At 40.2% G+C, this 18,401-nt stretch overlaps 1 non-coding gene across 1 annotated transcript; it reads left to right on the plus strand.

The window, feature by feature from the left end:
- The first annotated feature begins 16,740 nt into the window (after positions 1-16,740).
- Positions 16,741-16,847, plus strand: LOC131238284 (small nucleolar RNA R71). Its single transcript, XR_009167689.1, has one exon. It is a non-coding gene; the product is annotated as a small nucleolar RNA R71 (small nucleolar RNA).
- Positions 16,848-18,401: the final 1,554 nt, after the last annotated feature.

Raw genomic sequence — 18,401 nt, forward strand, 5'->3', positions numbered from 1 at the left:
ACATGATGGTTTCTTCTGTAGAGAAATCGGGAGCAGTCCAATTGTGGCTAGATTAGTGTGCGTATGGGAGCTTTTTGGTGTGTGTAACGACCTAGGGTCTGGTTGGTTTTGACCTAGCTTCAAGATGGACGGTTTGGATTGGCCATCCGATCATAGGTGGTGGGCCACAACACGTCCCAGCAGACCTCATCCGTTCAAACAGACGGGTAGCAAAAATAGGGAGAAATCCTTTTTTTGAAAGGATTCTCATGTTAAACCTAATTTGACCCCGTTTTTTTGATGTGGTGAACAGTGGGTGTGCATGCACGTGTACCGTGCACACTCGGCTTGATTGCGGGGCCCAAAATGATGTTTTTAAGAAATCTACTCCATCCATTCGTTTTGTCAGCCCATATTACGGTCCAAATGGGCCCCCTAGTCAGAGATCAAGCAGGTCTAAAGCTCAAGTGGGTCACCTCAGGTGAATATTTGTTTTAACCATTGATATTGCCGATTCAAGGGTTGAAAATTGACCTGTATGGCTTATTTATGATATATTGGCATGATATAAAATTTCACAACAAATGGATCGTGGGAACCATGTGATTTAGAATTTAGGGGTCTAGGTTATTAACATTTCCGTAATTATTGCTGATATGAGAGTTTTGTGAAATCTAATGGTTCTACATGGTTTTATGCATATTTATGAACAATTCTCACAAAAGAACTTACATTTAAATCATTATGGATGAAGGGTTACTCACTGATTTAGTTAGGGGAATGTACATGTATCAAACCACATGATCAACGGTCGGATGACTCGATTTTTGGGTGGAGACTACTCGGGGTTCAGATTCGCGGTGGGGAATAGATGTAAGGTTAGGATAGCTAGATTGGTATCGTACACATTTACATATTGTGTTAAATTTTAAGGTAACACTTGAGAACTTTCAATACTCGAGTATTGAAAAGCTCGGGGTGTTAGACTTACTTTCGCAAGGGGCTGGCTATTTTTCTCCCTGAATGAAGTGTGACTACCGCTGCTTTATGTATGTTCTCTAGCAAGGGACCAGTTGGCTCTATCGTTTGGACCGTCCTTTTTTCGCAGTTTTGGCGTAGTGTACATGAGTGAGTGGGGCATGAATGTACTTTCTAACCGTTGTTTTATTCCAGTTTTTAAAGTTTTTTTATTTAAGTATATACGGGAATTGCATATATGGTAAACATTCAAGGTTATCACTTAAATATTGAAACATGTATGTAAGGGTGTTCTTGATTATGTGTTTTCTGATGTAAAGGGGCTGAGACTCATGGTTTTCACCGGAGGGTCGTTATGGTTCATCACATTCATAGCCGACTACTCCAGAAAAGTGTGGGTTTATTTTATGAAAAATAAATTTGACGTTTTCACCAACTTCAAGCTATGGAAGGCGATGATGGAAATACAATAAAGGTGAAAGCTGAAGGTTCTAAGGACAGATAAGAGTGGAGAATTTACTTTAGGTGAATTTAATCAATATTATAAAGATGAAGGGATCGTGATGCACAACACAATGTGCCACACATCAGAGCAGAATGGTGTGGCTGAACGGATGAATCAGACTCTCTTGGAGAGGGCCCGATGCATGATTAGTAATGCTGAGTTGGGTAAGGAATTGTGGACTGGGGCCATTAATACGGCTTGTTACTTGGTGAATCGGTATCCTTATATGACAATTGATTGTAAATTTTCGGAAGAAGTATGAAGTGATCAGTAGGTAGACTACTTGGGATTACGTGTGTTTGGTTGTGAAGCTTACTCTCATATACTATCGGTTAAGAGAGATAAGCTAGACCAAAGAACCAAGAAATATATCTTTGTTAGTTATGGTGGTGGTGTGAAGGGGTACAGGCTGTATGACTTAGTCACATGGAAAATCATCATTAGCCGTGACGTCAAATTCAACGAACGTTCCTTGTTCCGTAAGGATGAGCAAGTGGAACTAGAAAGATTGGTCGTAGATGTTTAGGTAGACATAGATGACATTCAGGCTAACACATATATTCAGATAGAGGTACAGGAGGAGGTGAAATAGCCACCCGTGAGAATGAATCTGCCGCGAGATTGCAGGTTATTAGAGAGATACCTAGATGACTCTAATATCGTATATGCCTTTATTATGAATGAGGGGGATTCGTCTACTCTTCAGGAGGCTGTTGATGAGATGAATGCTGAAAAGTGAAAAGATGATGAGATGGACTCCTTGTACAAAAATGAGACGTGGGAGCTGGTGGAGCTTCCTGTCAGTCGAAAAGCAATTGGGTGCAAGTGGATCTTCTATATGAAACATGATAGGTATAAGGCAAGATTGGTAGAGAAGGGATACACCTAGAGAGAAGGCATCGAATTCATTGAGATATTCATGCCGGTTGTGAAGTATCTATCAAATTCATGTTAGCGTTGGTTGCCTAATATGAACTCGAGCTAGAACAAATGGATGTGAAGACTACTTTCTTATATGGGAAATTGGAGGAGTAAATCTATATGAAACAACCAGAAGGCTTCGAAATAAAAGGGGTATAAAACAGGTTTGCAGGTTAAAGAGTCGTTGTATGGCCTGAAACAGTCACCTAAGTAGTGGTATAAAAAGTTTGATTCTTTCATGTTGAGTCAAAAGTTTACCAGGAGTGAATACGATGATTGTGTCTATTACAAGACATTGAGTAATGACAAATTCATCATCATGGTATTGTATGTTGATGACATGTTAATCGCCAGTCATAACATGTCTGAGATCGACTTACTGAAGACTCAGGATCAGGAACATTCGAGATGAAAGATATAGGGACTGCAAGAAAGGTTCTTGGCATTGATATACATAGATACATAAAAATGAGTAGGCTTTAGTTATTTCAGAAGGAGTACCTAGAGAAGGCATTGGTAAAGTATATGATGGATAGAGTAAAGCCGGTTAGCGTTCCTCACATGACTCATTTTAAGCTTTCTTCTGAACAATTTCCTAAAATAGATGAAAAAAGCAGGAGATGTCTTATGTGGCTTATTCAAACATAGTGACCAGCTTGATGTATGCCATGTTTATACAAGATCAGATATTTTACATGCGGTTGGTCTTGTTAGCAGATATATGTGTAATCTCGGAAAGCAACACTGGGAAGCAGTGAAATGACTACTTTGATATATTCGAGGTACGCCGGTGTAACAGCACATACTTTTTTAAGTACTCGAGTGTCACCATGTGACCTAACTTTAGATGAATACAAACCAGCTTAAGTGAACATTCACGTGCTTTCAGTCTAAATCCAATAGTTGAAAGCAGTTCCCATCCACGTAATAAACCACCCATCCAGTATTTGTAAAGATGGACCACCACATCGTTAGAAAAACCTATTATTAGGATTTCAATTTCATTAATAGAAAAATCTAACCGACCATCTTAGATTTAGAACCTCGGGTCAGGAGATCCACTGTTCATCGTGTTCATCACAACTTATTTATCAAATTATCACCTAATCATGCAATTCGACCATCTGATTATGAGGATAACCCTTAAAAATCCATTTGATTAGACTGAAAGCCTTAACAACCACTGATGGTCATATTTGAATTCAATCTGGCCATTTGATCGACGAGAATCCACAATCAAACACCAAGGCCTAAAAGTATGGCCCATCTGAACCTTTTGATCGGCCAGACATCTGATCACCCGCCCTAACTAACCTTGATAAACAAATGGGTGGTTGGACCAAACACGACAGCGACTTGCGGCGGCTCTGTTTCGCAATCAGACACTGGTTTCATGCGGTGGGGCCCACCCTCATCCAAATCATCAATCTAGACCATCCATCGTGTAGGCAGGGGGGTATTAACCTCATCTAGGTGATCTTTTGACACCATGCAATCTATGTCAAAATCCTAGCCATTGAACGCAGGATGGACGGCGAGTAGAAGATCATGTGGGCCACATTGATTTCTCTTAGAATTGTCCATTCTCAACGATTTTCGAGGAGAATTCAATGGGACGGTATGGATTTTCCACGACATCAATCGGTGGGCCACCAAACATCACGGTGCAGCTGCGTAGGCTCTGTTTCGCAACAAAGCTTGCGGAGGAATGTTGTGGGCCACCATCATGCATCAATGGTCCGATCTGGGCCGTTCATTAAGAACCCAAGGGCCCTCTCATCCAAGCTTATGTGTCAAAAGTCCGAGAGCAAAACCTCTGGGATGATCTCAACCATCTAACAGAGAATGAATGGCAAAGAAAAGTCTGGTGGGCCGCACCAAAATAGAGGAAAAAGCAGTTTTGAAAAAATTTTAAACCCAATGAACGGATTAGATTTGTCAAGTTACACCAAGCATGGCCCCACCAAGCATGTCAGTGTAATTGTTTGTTTTTTATTTCATTGCGAAAGGGAGTGCGTAACCTCTTACGCACTCCCAGCCGACCTCCAGCAACTATATCAGAAAGAGACACGAGAGAGCTAAGGAACCACCATCCAGGGCGCGTGGAGGTCGTGCACGTGGGAGAAAGAGCAAAGAGAAGAGGAAAGGGAGAGAGATAGTGTGGAGGCGGCGATCTTTAAGAGTTTTTCTTCCTTTGGTTCCTTTTTTCTTTTCCTTTTTATGAGATTTTAGCACGTCTATGACAGGCTAAACCTCTTAGCTAGGGCTAAGAGGTGAAGCTTGTAGCGTGATTAGGATGGTTGCTTTGCTCTGATTCATGTTTATTGAACTCTCTTGATTCTAATTTGATTATGAAGGAATGTTTTAGTTTTAATGGTTTATTGTGACTCAAATTACAATAGATCTGCGATAGCTTTAGATATTCTCTTTTCATTATTGAGATTATGAACTTAGGAGGCCTTGTTGTTCACCATTGTCTCCTGAGCATGGTTGAGTGATGGATTCCTTCCTAACTTTCACAATTCTCTTGTGATTGTTTGTGAGATTGGTAAATTGTTGTTATTTGCTATAGTCTCCTAGGAATGGTTAGGTGACGGAATCACTTCCAAATCTTCATCATTCCTATCTATTGATGATTAGACTCATGAGAAGTTCAGAAATCTGACAAATCTCTTCTTACCAACTCGATAGAATAGGACTCTGATTCCAATTGTGTGCTTGAATCATTGCTAGGTAACTTCCCAATTGCTATAAGTGGATCCTTGGCACCCTAGTTCCTACCTTTATTTTTATTAGCTTTTAATTAATCTATTCACAATTATTCCCTTCATTTTACCTAATTTAGATTTCATCTTATCCTAGTTCTAGTTCGAGTTATTTTTAGATTACGTACGGGTTTCAGTCTCTGTGGATTCGACCTCGGTCTTACTGATTCTATTACTACACCACAACCCTATACTTGGGGAGTGAACAAGTTTTTGGCGCCGTTGCCGGGGACTGATGGTTGTGATTTTTTTAAATTAATTGGTTTTAGAATTAGTTTAAGATTTTTACTAATTTTAGGTTAGGATTTTCTCTGTTCTATTTGTAGAAACTAACCTGCTTTCCTGATTTGTAGGATTTTGATAGATCTTCTAAAGTGGAAACTTCATCTTAATTTCTTTACTTTCTCTATTCTTTAAATTAGGTCCTATTTTCTAGAAACTAACTTCTTTTGTTTTCTTTTACAGGATCTTAACATAGGAACTTCTAATTTGGTAACATCTTTCTAACTTCTCCCCTCACTTTCTATATTGTTGTAGGACTTTGCTTTTATTTTCTTCTAGGATTAGAATCAGAATTAGGGTTCACAATGGAAGCGTGGGTACGTGTATATGCTGAGATGGATAAGAGATATTGGGGAATGCCTGAGGGTTGTGGAATTCAACTTGTACCTCAAGATTTTTTTCCATCGAGAACCGACATTGAGCACCGACTAGAACGTTATGCTCCATCGGTTAATAAGTCCGTACGCGATCATAATTATGGGAATGAGGATTATTATCAACCGTCATATTCTCCCACATATAATCTGTATGACTATAACCAGTGGAAACATCAAAATTGGGAATATGAACTAATAACATGTTATAATGATTATTCTCTTAGATACCCTACCATTGAGATCCAACCAGAAACAATTCAAGAGAATTCAATTCAAAATTCCTTCCAAACTCTAGAGCTCATCCAACAAAATACACTCCAAAGAATACAAGAACTTATAAAAAATATTCAATAGGGGAGTTCACATGATGCGATTGTGGAGAACTCTAGAATTTGGAATAAGGAGTTGGATTTCATTAATGACCATACGGTTCAATTTTCAAATGAGTCGATCTCGATGATTGTTCAAAAGAATAGTGAAGAGACGTGAGTGTCTTTCAAATATAATGATGATGACACACTTCACTCACAGGATACACTAGATTTCAATGATGAGGAAGAGGTTGGTTTATGTGAACCTCAACCCAATCTGAAAATAGAATATGAGGAAAGTGATCTCATCCCAAATGTGCACTGCACTGAACTAGAATATGATGAGTATTGGGATGACGATCATGAATGTGCAACCCCAGTTCCCCTGGAATTAATCTCAAGTTTGGTCTAGGTCAATGATTAAGAAGTACACGAAGGGAGCGGTCATAATGAGCTACTCCACTCACCTGAGATATCTGATTTAAAAGTGGATGAGCTCCTTACAACCGACCGTGCTATCTCTTATGAGAAATGTTTGGATGATTCCCCTGAATTGTGTAATGATATGATTCAGGAGATAGACGAGTTGCTTGATAAGACTCTGGAATTTGAAACCACCCAGTTGAGGCCACCATCTGAACTGTCGATTTTTGACGATTCAATGCCTCTTCTGAGTAGTATCCATGAACAGAGTTCGCACATCAATGCTTTGTCTACTGACCTTCAATCTATGTAGGGCTGGAGCAAGAGAGTGTACCTCCATTTACTTTTAAGGACGATGAATTCCTTACGCAGCACATCACAAACTTCAATGTGAAGAATGAATCACTCTCAGATGAATTTTCCAACGCTTTAGATGATTGCTTGGCATACTTTGTAGATTCAAACGATCACATAATAAGAGACATAGTGACTGCCTTACAAGACAACATCTTGGTAGTCATTACTAATCGAGAGAACCCTTATTCTAAAGCCCCTTCTTCCCCAAATCCTAAACGTCTACCATTAAAGGAGGAGAAGCTAACAATGGAACCAAAGTCTGACACTTTGGAATGTGTTGGGACTACATCACTTCCTCAGAAGTTTTTTAAACTTTATCTACTTGTAGTCTCCGATTCACCATGGGATACTAATATTGAAACTTCTTCTGTCACAGGTGAATCGTATATACTCTGGATACCTTAAGCAATTCAACGAAAAATTTCTTATGAGGTACATAAATTTCTCTACAAAGTCATGCTCCAGGGCATCCAAGCTATTACAAAAAGGGCTTTTGGATGATCCTGTTGAGAAACTTACTGAGAAACTTATTAAGATATTGGCTGGAAGAGGAACCTTATGGAGATATAAGTACGTTTGTCGCTTTCATAGGATTAGGGTAGTTTACTTTATGCTATTCTAGGATAGACAGTTTTATGCCATTAGGCTAGTTTACTTCCTAAATTATTTTAAGATAGTTTAATTTTGTTATTTTCACTCTTATGCTGAGCTGCTCTCATGTTGCAATTTCTATGGAAAAGCCTCTCGATTCCTTCATTTAGGTACTATCTTCCCATCACTTTTCCTTTACCTTCGTTGCCCCATATGCATTGCATGCTCATATCTTTTACATTGAGGACAATGTAGATTTTAGGTTGGGGGTGGGAGATTAGGTTACCTAATCAATGTTTTCTTGGTCTTGAGCGAAATTTGTGAAAAATTTAAAATTTTTTTTGAAAATTCTTGTAAATTCGAAGTGATTTTAATGGCCATCTTTGACTTAGAATTTCAAGATACGTGATGTTGGAATTTATGACTTTTGGATTCAGTTATATATTATATTTCACAATTAAGTTTGAATTGTTAATCCATGATTAGAAGTTTTAAACATTGATTGAGTTACAATTTCACAAGACACATCTCGCTTGCACATTAAGGTTTTAGTTCAATATTGAATTGTAACTTGGTGATCATTAAGCATGGAAGGAACCAACCTGGGGAATTTGTCCATCATGTTCAATAAGAAGAATATAGAAAAAGAAAAAGAAGTTTTTGAAAAAATGAAAGAAAAAAAGAATACTCGGCTAAAAAACAGTTGTGATCAGAAAAGGGTTGGGTGTACGATCTTCACCGTAGGTTTGGTCCCTACATGTGCAGATTCGATTCCCCTCCCCCTCGATGGAAAAATCAAAAGATGGAAGAATGAAAAGAAGAACTGTAAGGCAAGTTCTAGTTTAGGTTTTGGTTGTCCTGAATGTTTTTTGAATCATCAATGTTATCATGGAAATTGACAATATTGGATCTCTTATTGATGGTAAGTCGGGATTACACTATACACCAATGGAACTTAATGTTTAGAATTTTTCTAATTGATGGATTAATACTTTGAACTTGACTATAGAATTTACCATGCACTTGAGTCCATGAGAAAGTAATGTCTAACATTCATTCATCTTAGAATTCTAGGATCTAGATAATTTTTCAAAAATCAGTTGGGTTCAGAGTAATCATCCTGTAATTCTCAAACGTATTTTTCACATACTTTGCTCGGGACTAGCAAGATGTGGGTTAGGGGTTGTTTTGAGGGTCAAATATTGCATATCAAACCCTAGTTATTACCTGATTTTACGAACATGATACTGTTTAACGCCCTGCTTTAATCATGTTTATGATGCAAGGTGTATTTAGATGCTTGAACTACAAAAGGGTGCTAGAAGCATGAACTTAACGCTCTGAAGTAACCAAGGCAAGGGAAGGAGCCCAGGGGACCAAGATCGAAGGATTTACATGCTATAGATCCAAGAAAATCGCGTGATCAATGATGAAGAGGCATGGAAATCATCCAAAATGCAAGATCACAGGGTTCCCACCATCCGTTCAGCTTGAGACTTGATATATGGGCTGAGGACACTAAATTAACCATACACATCAAATTACATCCATTAGATCCTTGTGGAAGTAGCCCAATGAACAGATCGGCCACAAAAATCCTGATTTGGGGCACACCTGATATCTGGATATACTTAAATTTTGGTCTCAACCCTTGAATGAAGTGTCAGAGAGGATGGATGGAGCAGATTTCTCAAGAACATCACGATGGACCCCACATGGGGATATGTGTGTACATGTGCACTAGCGTACCTGAACCGCCAGAGATGGTCAACGGGTCTTGACCCGTCTCTTTTACTCCTTCTCATATAAGGACTTCTAGCGGACACACTAGCGTCACCGGTTTTGCGATGGGGCCCACCCTCATCAAAACATCAATCTGGACCGTCCATTGTGTACAAGAGGAGGGGTATTAACCTCACCTAGGTGATCTTTTGACACCATGCAATCTATGAGAAAATCCTAGCCATTGAAAGCTGTCTCACAAAAATCACTGGCTAGATTTATATGTTTTTGTACACCACTTCCCTAAAATGAGTTTGCAACTTGAATGGACGGCATGGATTTTCCACTTGACATCAATTAGTGGGCCACCGGACATCACAGTCTGCTGCGTAGGCTTTGTTTCACATTACTGCGGCATGATTTTTATGGGCGACCATCACGCATCAAAGGTACAATCGAAGCGTCCATTAGGAGTCCAAGGGCCCTCTCATCCAAGCCTAGGTGTCAAAAGTCCGAGAGCAAAACCGCTGGGATGATCTCAACCGTCTGACAGAGAATGAAACAGACCCAAAAGTCCGGTGGGCCACACCAAAACAGAGGAAAACGGTCATGTCCGACCAATTTTCCGTGCACAATCCAATGAACGGACACTGGATTTGTCAAGTTACACCAAGCATGGCCCCACCAAGTATCCAGCGTAAGTAGGAGCTTTCTCCCACTACGAAAGGGAGTGCGTAACCTCTTACGCACTCCCAACCAACCTCCAGCAACTATATAAGAAAGAGAGAGGAGAGAGATAAGGAAATGTTGGGGATCTATCCTAGAGAGGGAGAGGGATGGACATGTTAGTAGAGGAGAGGGAGAGAGATAGCGTGGAGGCGGCGATCTTCAAGGAGTTTTTCTTCCTTTTCTCATTTAATTTTCTTCCTTAATGCTTTTAAGAGTTTTTAGCATATCTATGACAGCTAAACCTCTTAGCTAGGGTAAGAGGTGAAGCTTGTAGCGTGATTAGGATGGTTGCTTTGTTTTGATTCATGTCTTGTTGAACCTTATGGATTCTAGTTTGATTATTAAGGTATGCTTTTAGTTTTTAATGGTTTGTTGTGACTTAAATTACAATGGATCTGCGATAGCTTTAAGTATGTTCTTTCCATTATCGAGATTGTGAAATTAGTAAGACATGTTGTTCACCATTGTCTCATGGGCATGGTAGGGTGACAGAATCCTTCCTAACCTTCACAATTCTCTTATGATTGGTTGTGAGATTGGTAAATTGCTGTTGTTTTCTATCGTCTCCTGGGCATGGTTAGGTGACGGAATCACTTCCAAATCTTCGCTATTCTTATCTATTGATGATTAGACCCATGAGAAGTTCAGAGATTTGACAAATCTCTTCTTACCAACTAGATAAGATATGACTCTAATTCCAGTTGTGTCATTGAATCATTGCTAGGTAACTTCCCAATTGCTACAAGTGGATCCTTGGCACCCTAGTTGCCTATCTCTGAATTCTTTAAGTTTTAGTTTAATAATTCACCATTATTCCCTCAAATTCATTCGATTTAGAATTCATCTTAGTCTAGTTCTAGTTCTACTTAATTTCAGATTATGTATAGGTTTCAGTCCCCATTCCTATTAGTAGATCAATTGGTGTGTTTAGGTTCTAGTAATGATTAGAAACCATTCCAGTATTAATGAGAACTAGGGAATTATCTTCCTATTTCTATTCACGGTGGATCATTGCATCATTAGAAAAACCTATTATTAGGATTTCAATTTCATTGATAGACAAATCTAACCAACCATCTTAGATTTAGAACCTCGGATCACGAGATCCACCGTTCATCGTGTCCATCACACCTTATATATCAAATTATCACCTAATCATGCAATTTGACCACCTGATTACGATGATAACCTTTAAGAATCCATTTAGATTAGACCGGAAGCCCTAATAACCATTGATGGTCAGATTCAAATTCAATATGGCCATTTGATTGACGAGAATTCACAATCAAACACCAAGGCCTAAAAGTATGGCCCATCTGAACCTTTTGATCGGCCACACATCTAATTCCCTGACCTAACTAACCTTGCTAAATGAATGGGTGGATTGGATTTATTGAAATGCCTCTATGGGTCCCATAAACCACTTATTGAACATGAAACGCCAAGTTGTAGGGCCCACCTGAATGTTAATTAGAACAGCCTCATTCTTAGACTCATGGCCTTACATGGACCAATGGATTAAATGGTCGATGTGGATCAGATTTGAAACCGTTGGACCACCAGATTGCACGAAATTGTCAACTAGATACACAAATCCCGAAGTATGGCCCATCTAGACTTTGAGTCATCCTGATCGACAGCCCAAGATCTCAAAGGAGAGCTTCATAGAGGATGAACATATCAGATTTCACGGTTCCCCATTCTCGGCTCCTAGCGTCCATACGCCAGATTCCGATCCTGGGATCTTACAAGGAGAATTTTTTTCCCGTACATTTAACTCATAATAAGCATAACCACAAGATTACCCAATTCACAAAGGCAACATCATCATCACATATCCACTAATATAATCATTTGAGTAGAATGCTGAAAGGGAAAATACATATATCGAAATCAAAGCTTCAGAATACAACTGCACGCTCCAAGCTCAACGCTGCTGCAACCTAATAACACCTGCACGCATCTATTGTGCATAAGCTTATAGAAAGCTTAGAGGGTGGTGAAAATATGTGCATAAGGTAAGTGCCAAGTATTCAATACAATGCCATCATCATACAATACTGAAAATACTAGTAATCCATAAATCGTACATAATCAGAATAAACAGAAATACTGACAAGATTATGAATTATCAGAGTAAGCAGAAATACTGACAAAGTCATAAATCACACGATAACAGAGTAAGCGGAAATATTGATAAGTGCATAAATCATACAATATTAAAATACACAATACAAATCAGTATGCAAATGAAGAGTCGTAGAGAGCCAAATATCAGATGCAGAGGATGCAATGCAATATACATTCCTGATAAGTAAAATGAATAGCGTCAACCATACCATATGCTGCGGATGTAATGCAACATGCAGTGCAAATGGAATGACCATGCTGGAGTGTGAAGTCGGTATGGTAGTACGTAGTATCACAGGCTATGGGGTCCATCACAATGGACTTCTATCCAAACTAGTCCCATACCTAATTTGGATGGTCAGACCCAATGTGGTAAACTCCTGATCTCAGGTTAGTCGCGAGCCCCAACCGAAATCCTGGCCATTGTAAAGGTACACGTAACAAATAGTTACGCAGCCCGAGTGGATAGTGAATGATGAATGAATGAATGAGTATGTAACTCCTACTCACTAAGTCCACATATCAGTATGGTTCATCTTTGGGATCATCACCGGGGTTTAGTACACTCCAAATGGCACTGCCGCTCTAGCCACGCAGTCCAAGTGAGGGTAAGAAACCTCACTATTTGCTGGCCAATAGTCGCCAATATCCGGCATGTCGATAGCGGACCCATTCACGAGCTGGTCAAACTCAGCCTAGTATTGCCCGCTACCCTCGGGCGGGTAAGGCTACACCCCCTCCCAATCGACCACGACACAGTGGGAGACGCAGCCTCCTGGTATTCGGCACTCGGGCACTCATGTATCCACTCGGTCTGGACGTTGGGCGTCTCCGGCCACGGAGATTTAGGGATTTTCACCCGGGGACATCTATGACGCCCGTATGCTAAAACAAAATATTTTCGGTGTCCCATTTGGCCATCCACGATAAGCCCTGTGGAGGCTACGGCCCTGGTGTCGCTAGGGTGTACAGAATCATAATGCGAGATGCATGAGTCATACAATCCAGTCATGCATCAATCCTGTGCATCTGCGTGCTCAAGTAAGATAACCTCCGCTTATCGGGAGTCTCATAACAACATGTCCAATGACATATGCAATGATCAACCACATCTCATAACAAACATGCAGATGATGCGTATGGGCATGTATCGTAATGCTATGCTGTCACATACTCATAATCGGTATCATAACCGGCACTGACAATCGGCCTCGACAATGTAGACATTTAACCAACATTACCACCAAGGAATGGCCCACGTAAAGCCTATCATATAGTGGACCCTTGGCCTCACATAAGGGCCTAATATAGAACACCATGGGCCTTACTCAAGAGCTTAATACATATCACGATGGGCCTTTCACATAGGCCTAACATACATCACAATGGCTCCATAGCCTAGCCCTCAAACACACCACAATGGGCTTCGTACAATCATAATGGGTCGCGTCACATGGGGCTAATACGCATCACATGGGCTACATATACATCACAATGGGCCACGTCCATGGGCCTTTATACATCATAGTGGGCCTCAACCTACGGGCAGAATATACATCACAATCGGAATCCACAATCGGCCACGATGATTGGCCTTGATCGATAATCGGCCAATCGACCACAACAATCATAATCGGTAGTCGATAATCAGAATCGGCAAATCAGTCACGTCAATCAGAATCGATCAATAATCAGCCTCGTTGATTGGTCGAACATGGCCTATGGGAAGGTCACAATATGAACATTCAACCATCATCGCCCATCAAAGTGGACATTTAACCAACATTGCTCCTAAGTAGTGGCCCATGTAGAGTCAAACATAAGGTGGGCCCAAATATCCGACAGGTGGCCTCAAATAGTCATCACAGGTGGGCCTTACACACGCAGCACGTGGGCCTACGCATCACCATGGGTTGATACATTGGGCCGCACCATTAGCCTAATATGCACATCACGGTGGGTCACATCATTGGGCCGCATCAATGAGCCAGAAATACATCTCGATGGGCCTCATCACATGAGTAGGAATATTTTACAATGGCCTCACTAAATGTGTCGGAAACATATCTCAATGGGCCACGACGTATGGGCCGAGTATATATCACAATGGGCCACGACCCATCGGCTGCAACCCGTGAGCCTCAAATACAAGTGGGCCACATTAATGGGGCCCATATATAAACCTCAGGTTGGCCCTGCTCATGGGCTTCAAATACATAATATGTGGGCCCTACCCATGGGTCTTATACGCATCAAATGGGTCACGCGTCATGGACCCAATACATGTCACAATAGGCCTTGCATCAATGGGCCGCACTAACGGGCCTCGTATTAGGAATGACCAGCTAACCTTTATAGGATCCGATCAATGAATGGTAAAGGAAAGTGGTCTTTCCTCGTGACGGTATTCAACTTCCTGTAGTCAATGCACATTCTCCAACCAGTAGTGACTCTAGTTGGCACGAGTTCATTATTAGCATTGGCTACGATGGTGATTCCGGACTTCTTAGGGACCACTTGAGTTGGACTCACCCATTGACTATCAGATATAGGGTATATGATACCCACGTCCAAAAGTTTAAGAACCTCGGCCTTAACCACTTCCTTCATGTTTGGATTTAGTCTACGTTGTGGTTGCCGAGCGGTTTTTGCATTATCCTCAAGATATATGTGGTGAGTACAAATCGAGGGATCGATTCCTTTGAGGTCCGCTATCGTCCATCCCAGGGCTCCTTTATGCTCAATGAGAGTAGATATAAGCATACTCTCCTGTTCTTTCTCCAGGTGGGCAGAGATCACCACCGGGTATGTCTCATCTTGACCCAAATATGCATATTTCAAATCAGAGGGCAAAGGTTTTAGGTCAAGCTTCGGCGGCTTGAGGTTAGACGGTAGAGGCACTACATCGGTTTGTGGCAATTCTTCAAATTGTGGCCTCCACCGGTTAACTTCAAGTACCGGTGCAGTATCAAGCAAGGCACACGTCTCCCTAATCATGTCATCATCAAAATCATGGGAGTGGGCTAGGCACGTCTCCAGATGCTCAGAGGATAAGGTCAGTGGTGTCGTATCTTCCACGAAAGAGTCAATCATGTTAATGTCATGGAAATCGTCATCATCCTCTGAGTTGCTGCCGTTATTGAAAAAAATGTTTGACTCCAATGTCAAATTTCCAAAAGACATAGTCATGACACCATTCCTGCAATTGATAATTGCATTTGACGTGGCAAGGAATGGGCGACCAAGAATGACGGGAATCTGAGTGCTCATGTTATTGATGGGTTCGGTGTCCAGGATGATAAAATCTACAGGGTAGTAAAATCTATCGACCTGGACTAACACATCCTCAATTATCCCTCTTGGTACACGAACAGAGCGATCAGCAAGTTGTAGTGTGGTTAGGGTGGGTTTTAATTCACCCAAACCTAACTGTTTGTATACCGAATAGGGAATCGATTGACGCTCACTCCTAAGTCAAGAAGTGCGTGATCAATTCCCGATTACACATGATATGGTTGGGCTACCGGGATCCTTGAATTTCTGTGGCACGTCTTGCTTCAGGATGGTAGTCACTTTCTCAGTTAAGAAGATTTTCTTTTGAATAATTTTTCGTCTTTTGGTCGTGCATAAGTCTTTCAGAAATTTGGCATATGAAGGTATCTGTTTAACGACATCAAGTAGAGGAATGTTGACTTTCACCTGTTCAACACCTCTAGGATATCCTGAGAGTTAGAGAGAGGTTTTGGTGAAACCAACCGTTGGGGGAATGGAGCAACTGGCTTCTCTAGAAGTTCCGGTTCTAATTTTTGTGGGGCATCACTGGATCCATCATTGTTGTCCTCTTCTGGTTCTTGAGGCTTTTCGGGCCTAACCGGAAGAGTTTTATCAATGATCTTCCCACTCCTAAGAGTGGTGATGGATTTAGCATGCCCCATCTGATTTGAAGAGCTGGGATCATTAATCTCGTACTGCGGTTTAGGATTGGGGAGAGGTTGTGCAGGAAGCATCCCCTTTTCTATAACCGTCATACGAGAATCTATCTTTTGCATAAAATCTGTGATTCCCCGCATTGCCTGAGCCAGCTCTTGTATGGGATTTTGAACCGGTTCCTCTTGAGGTTTTACTTGATTTGGATTTTGATTGAAGAAACCTGGAGGAGTAGCCGTCTGTCCATTCCTCCAACTAAAGTTTGGATGATTTTTCCAGCCAGGGTTGTATGTATTGGAGTTAGGTCCAGTAAAAGGTCTTTGATAATTATTTACGGCATTGGCTTGTTCATTCAACACTCCTCGAAAGGCAGGTATTGTAGGACAGTTTTCAGTTGTGTGAATGTTGCAATCACAGATGCCGCAAACAATTTCATTGACCTTATCCTTCTTTCCTTCCATGGCCTCAACTTTCCTTATGAGCGTGTCACTTTATACTTGAGATCATCCTCTTCTTTCAAGAGATATAATCTACCTTTCTCCTTTAATTGAGTCGGCCTAGATGTGGTGTTCGCCATTGGGTAATAGTCCCATGATTGTGTTTTTTCAGCAAGACTATCGAGATAATCCCATACCTCGTCAACATCTTTATTAATGAAATCTCCATTACACATTGTCTCAACCATTTGGCGCATGGAAGATGTCAGTCCATCATAGAAAAAAATTGTAATGCACCACGTTTTAAATCCGTGTTGTAGGCATGAACTAACCAAATCTTTGAATCTTTCCCAACATTGGAAGAATGTTTCATCTTCCTTTTAGGCAAAGTTCATGATTGCTTTTCTGAGGGTAATCGTTTTATGATGTGGGAAGAATTTTTTTATGAATTCCCTCTGCATGTCGTTCCATGTGCCAATGGATCTAGGACGCAGTGAATGTAACCACGTTTTAGCTTTCTCTTTTAAGGAAAAAGGAAAGAGTTTCAGCTAATTGTATCCTCAGATACATTAGGAAAACATAATGTAGCTATAATCTCATCGAACTCTTTCAAATGTAAATATGGACTCTCTGATTCAAGTCCATGGAATTTGGGAAGGAGTTGGATAACTCCTGGCTTGATGTCCATTTGTCCTGTGTTTTCAGGAAAAATCATGCATGAGGGCATACTCACTCCCGCCGGTTGTAGATAATCTCGTAAAGTACGAGGCGGGGGTGCCTGATGCACCTCATTTTCATCTTGGGTATCTTCCACCCGGTGGAAGTAGAGGAGGTTGGTCTTGTAACTTCAATTAACTCGGGGGATTTCGAGCGGTGTCTAGTCCCGTGATGGATAGTCAACCCTCAACCAATCCTCCTTGATCAAGAGACGTCGAGTGTCGTCACGGGCCCACTTGGGCATGAAAACACTCACAACCCTCAATTAAATTTAAAGCCTAATCCTAAGAAAGGAAAAGAAAATCTAGAAAGAAAGGGAGAGTTGGAAAGAAATTACCAAATTGGAGTCCTAAGTTAAGGACACCAAAAAAATAAAAAATAAAATAAAATAAGTTAGATTCTCAAAGAAGAGGATCAATCCTTTAAAATAAAGGTAGAAGTAAACTAATTTCTAAAAGAAAGTGGAAACTTCTAAAATGAATTAGGAAAGTCCTAAACTAGAAAGTAAATTACTAAAAGAGAACTGAAAAATAGGAAGTAGAGAAAGAGCTTACCGAATTAGAAATTTCTATTTTAAAAGCCTACAAAATAGGAAGGTTAGTTTCTAAACAAAAATTCTGAAAATAATTTAGGAAACAAATTAAATTCTAAAATTAGAAAGTTACTAAAAATAAAAGTAGAAAATTAATTAAGAAATAACCTAGTTTCTATTTCCTACAAATGAGAGGATATTAGAATTAGAAAATTTCTAAAATTTAAACCCTAATTCTAAAAACAGAAAAAGTAGAGAATTTTAGGAAAGAATTACCAATTTAGAAATTTATGTCAGGATCCTACAAAACAGGAAACAAGTTAGTTCTAAAAATCAAATAGAAATAAAAATCTAAACTAAAGTTAATAAAATCCTAATCTCAAACTAATTCTAAAACTAATTAATTTCAAAGAATCGTAACCGTCAGTCCCCAGCAATGGCGCCAAAAACTTGTTCACTCCCCAAGTATAGGGTTGTGATGTAGTAATAAACTCGGTAAGACCGAGGTCGAATCCACAGGGACTGGTAACTGTACGTTATCTAAAACCAAGTAGAACTAGAACTAGACTAAGATGTGATCTAAACCAAATAGAATTTAGGAAATAATTGTGGAATAATTATCTAAAACTTTAAGGAATTCAGAGGAAGGAAACTAGGGATTCAGAGGATCCACTTGTAGAGATCAGGGAGATCTTATGCCTGCGGCAAGGATTATGGA

Source organism: Magnolia sinica, chromosome 2 (assembly GCF_029962835.1).
Source record: "Magnolia sinica isolate HGM2019 chromosome 2, MsV1, whole genome shotgun sequence".
Classification (NCBI taxonomy): domain Eukaryota; kingdom Viridiplantae; phylum Streptophyta; class Magnoliopsida; order Magnoliales; family Magnoliaceae; genus Magnolia; species Magnolia sinica.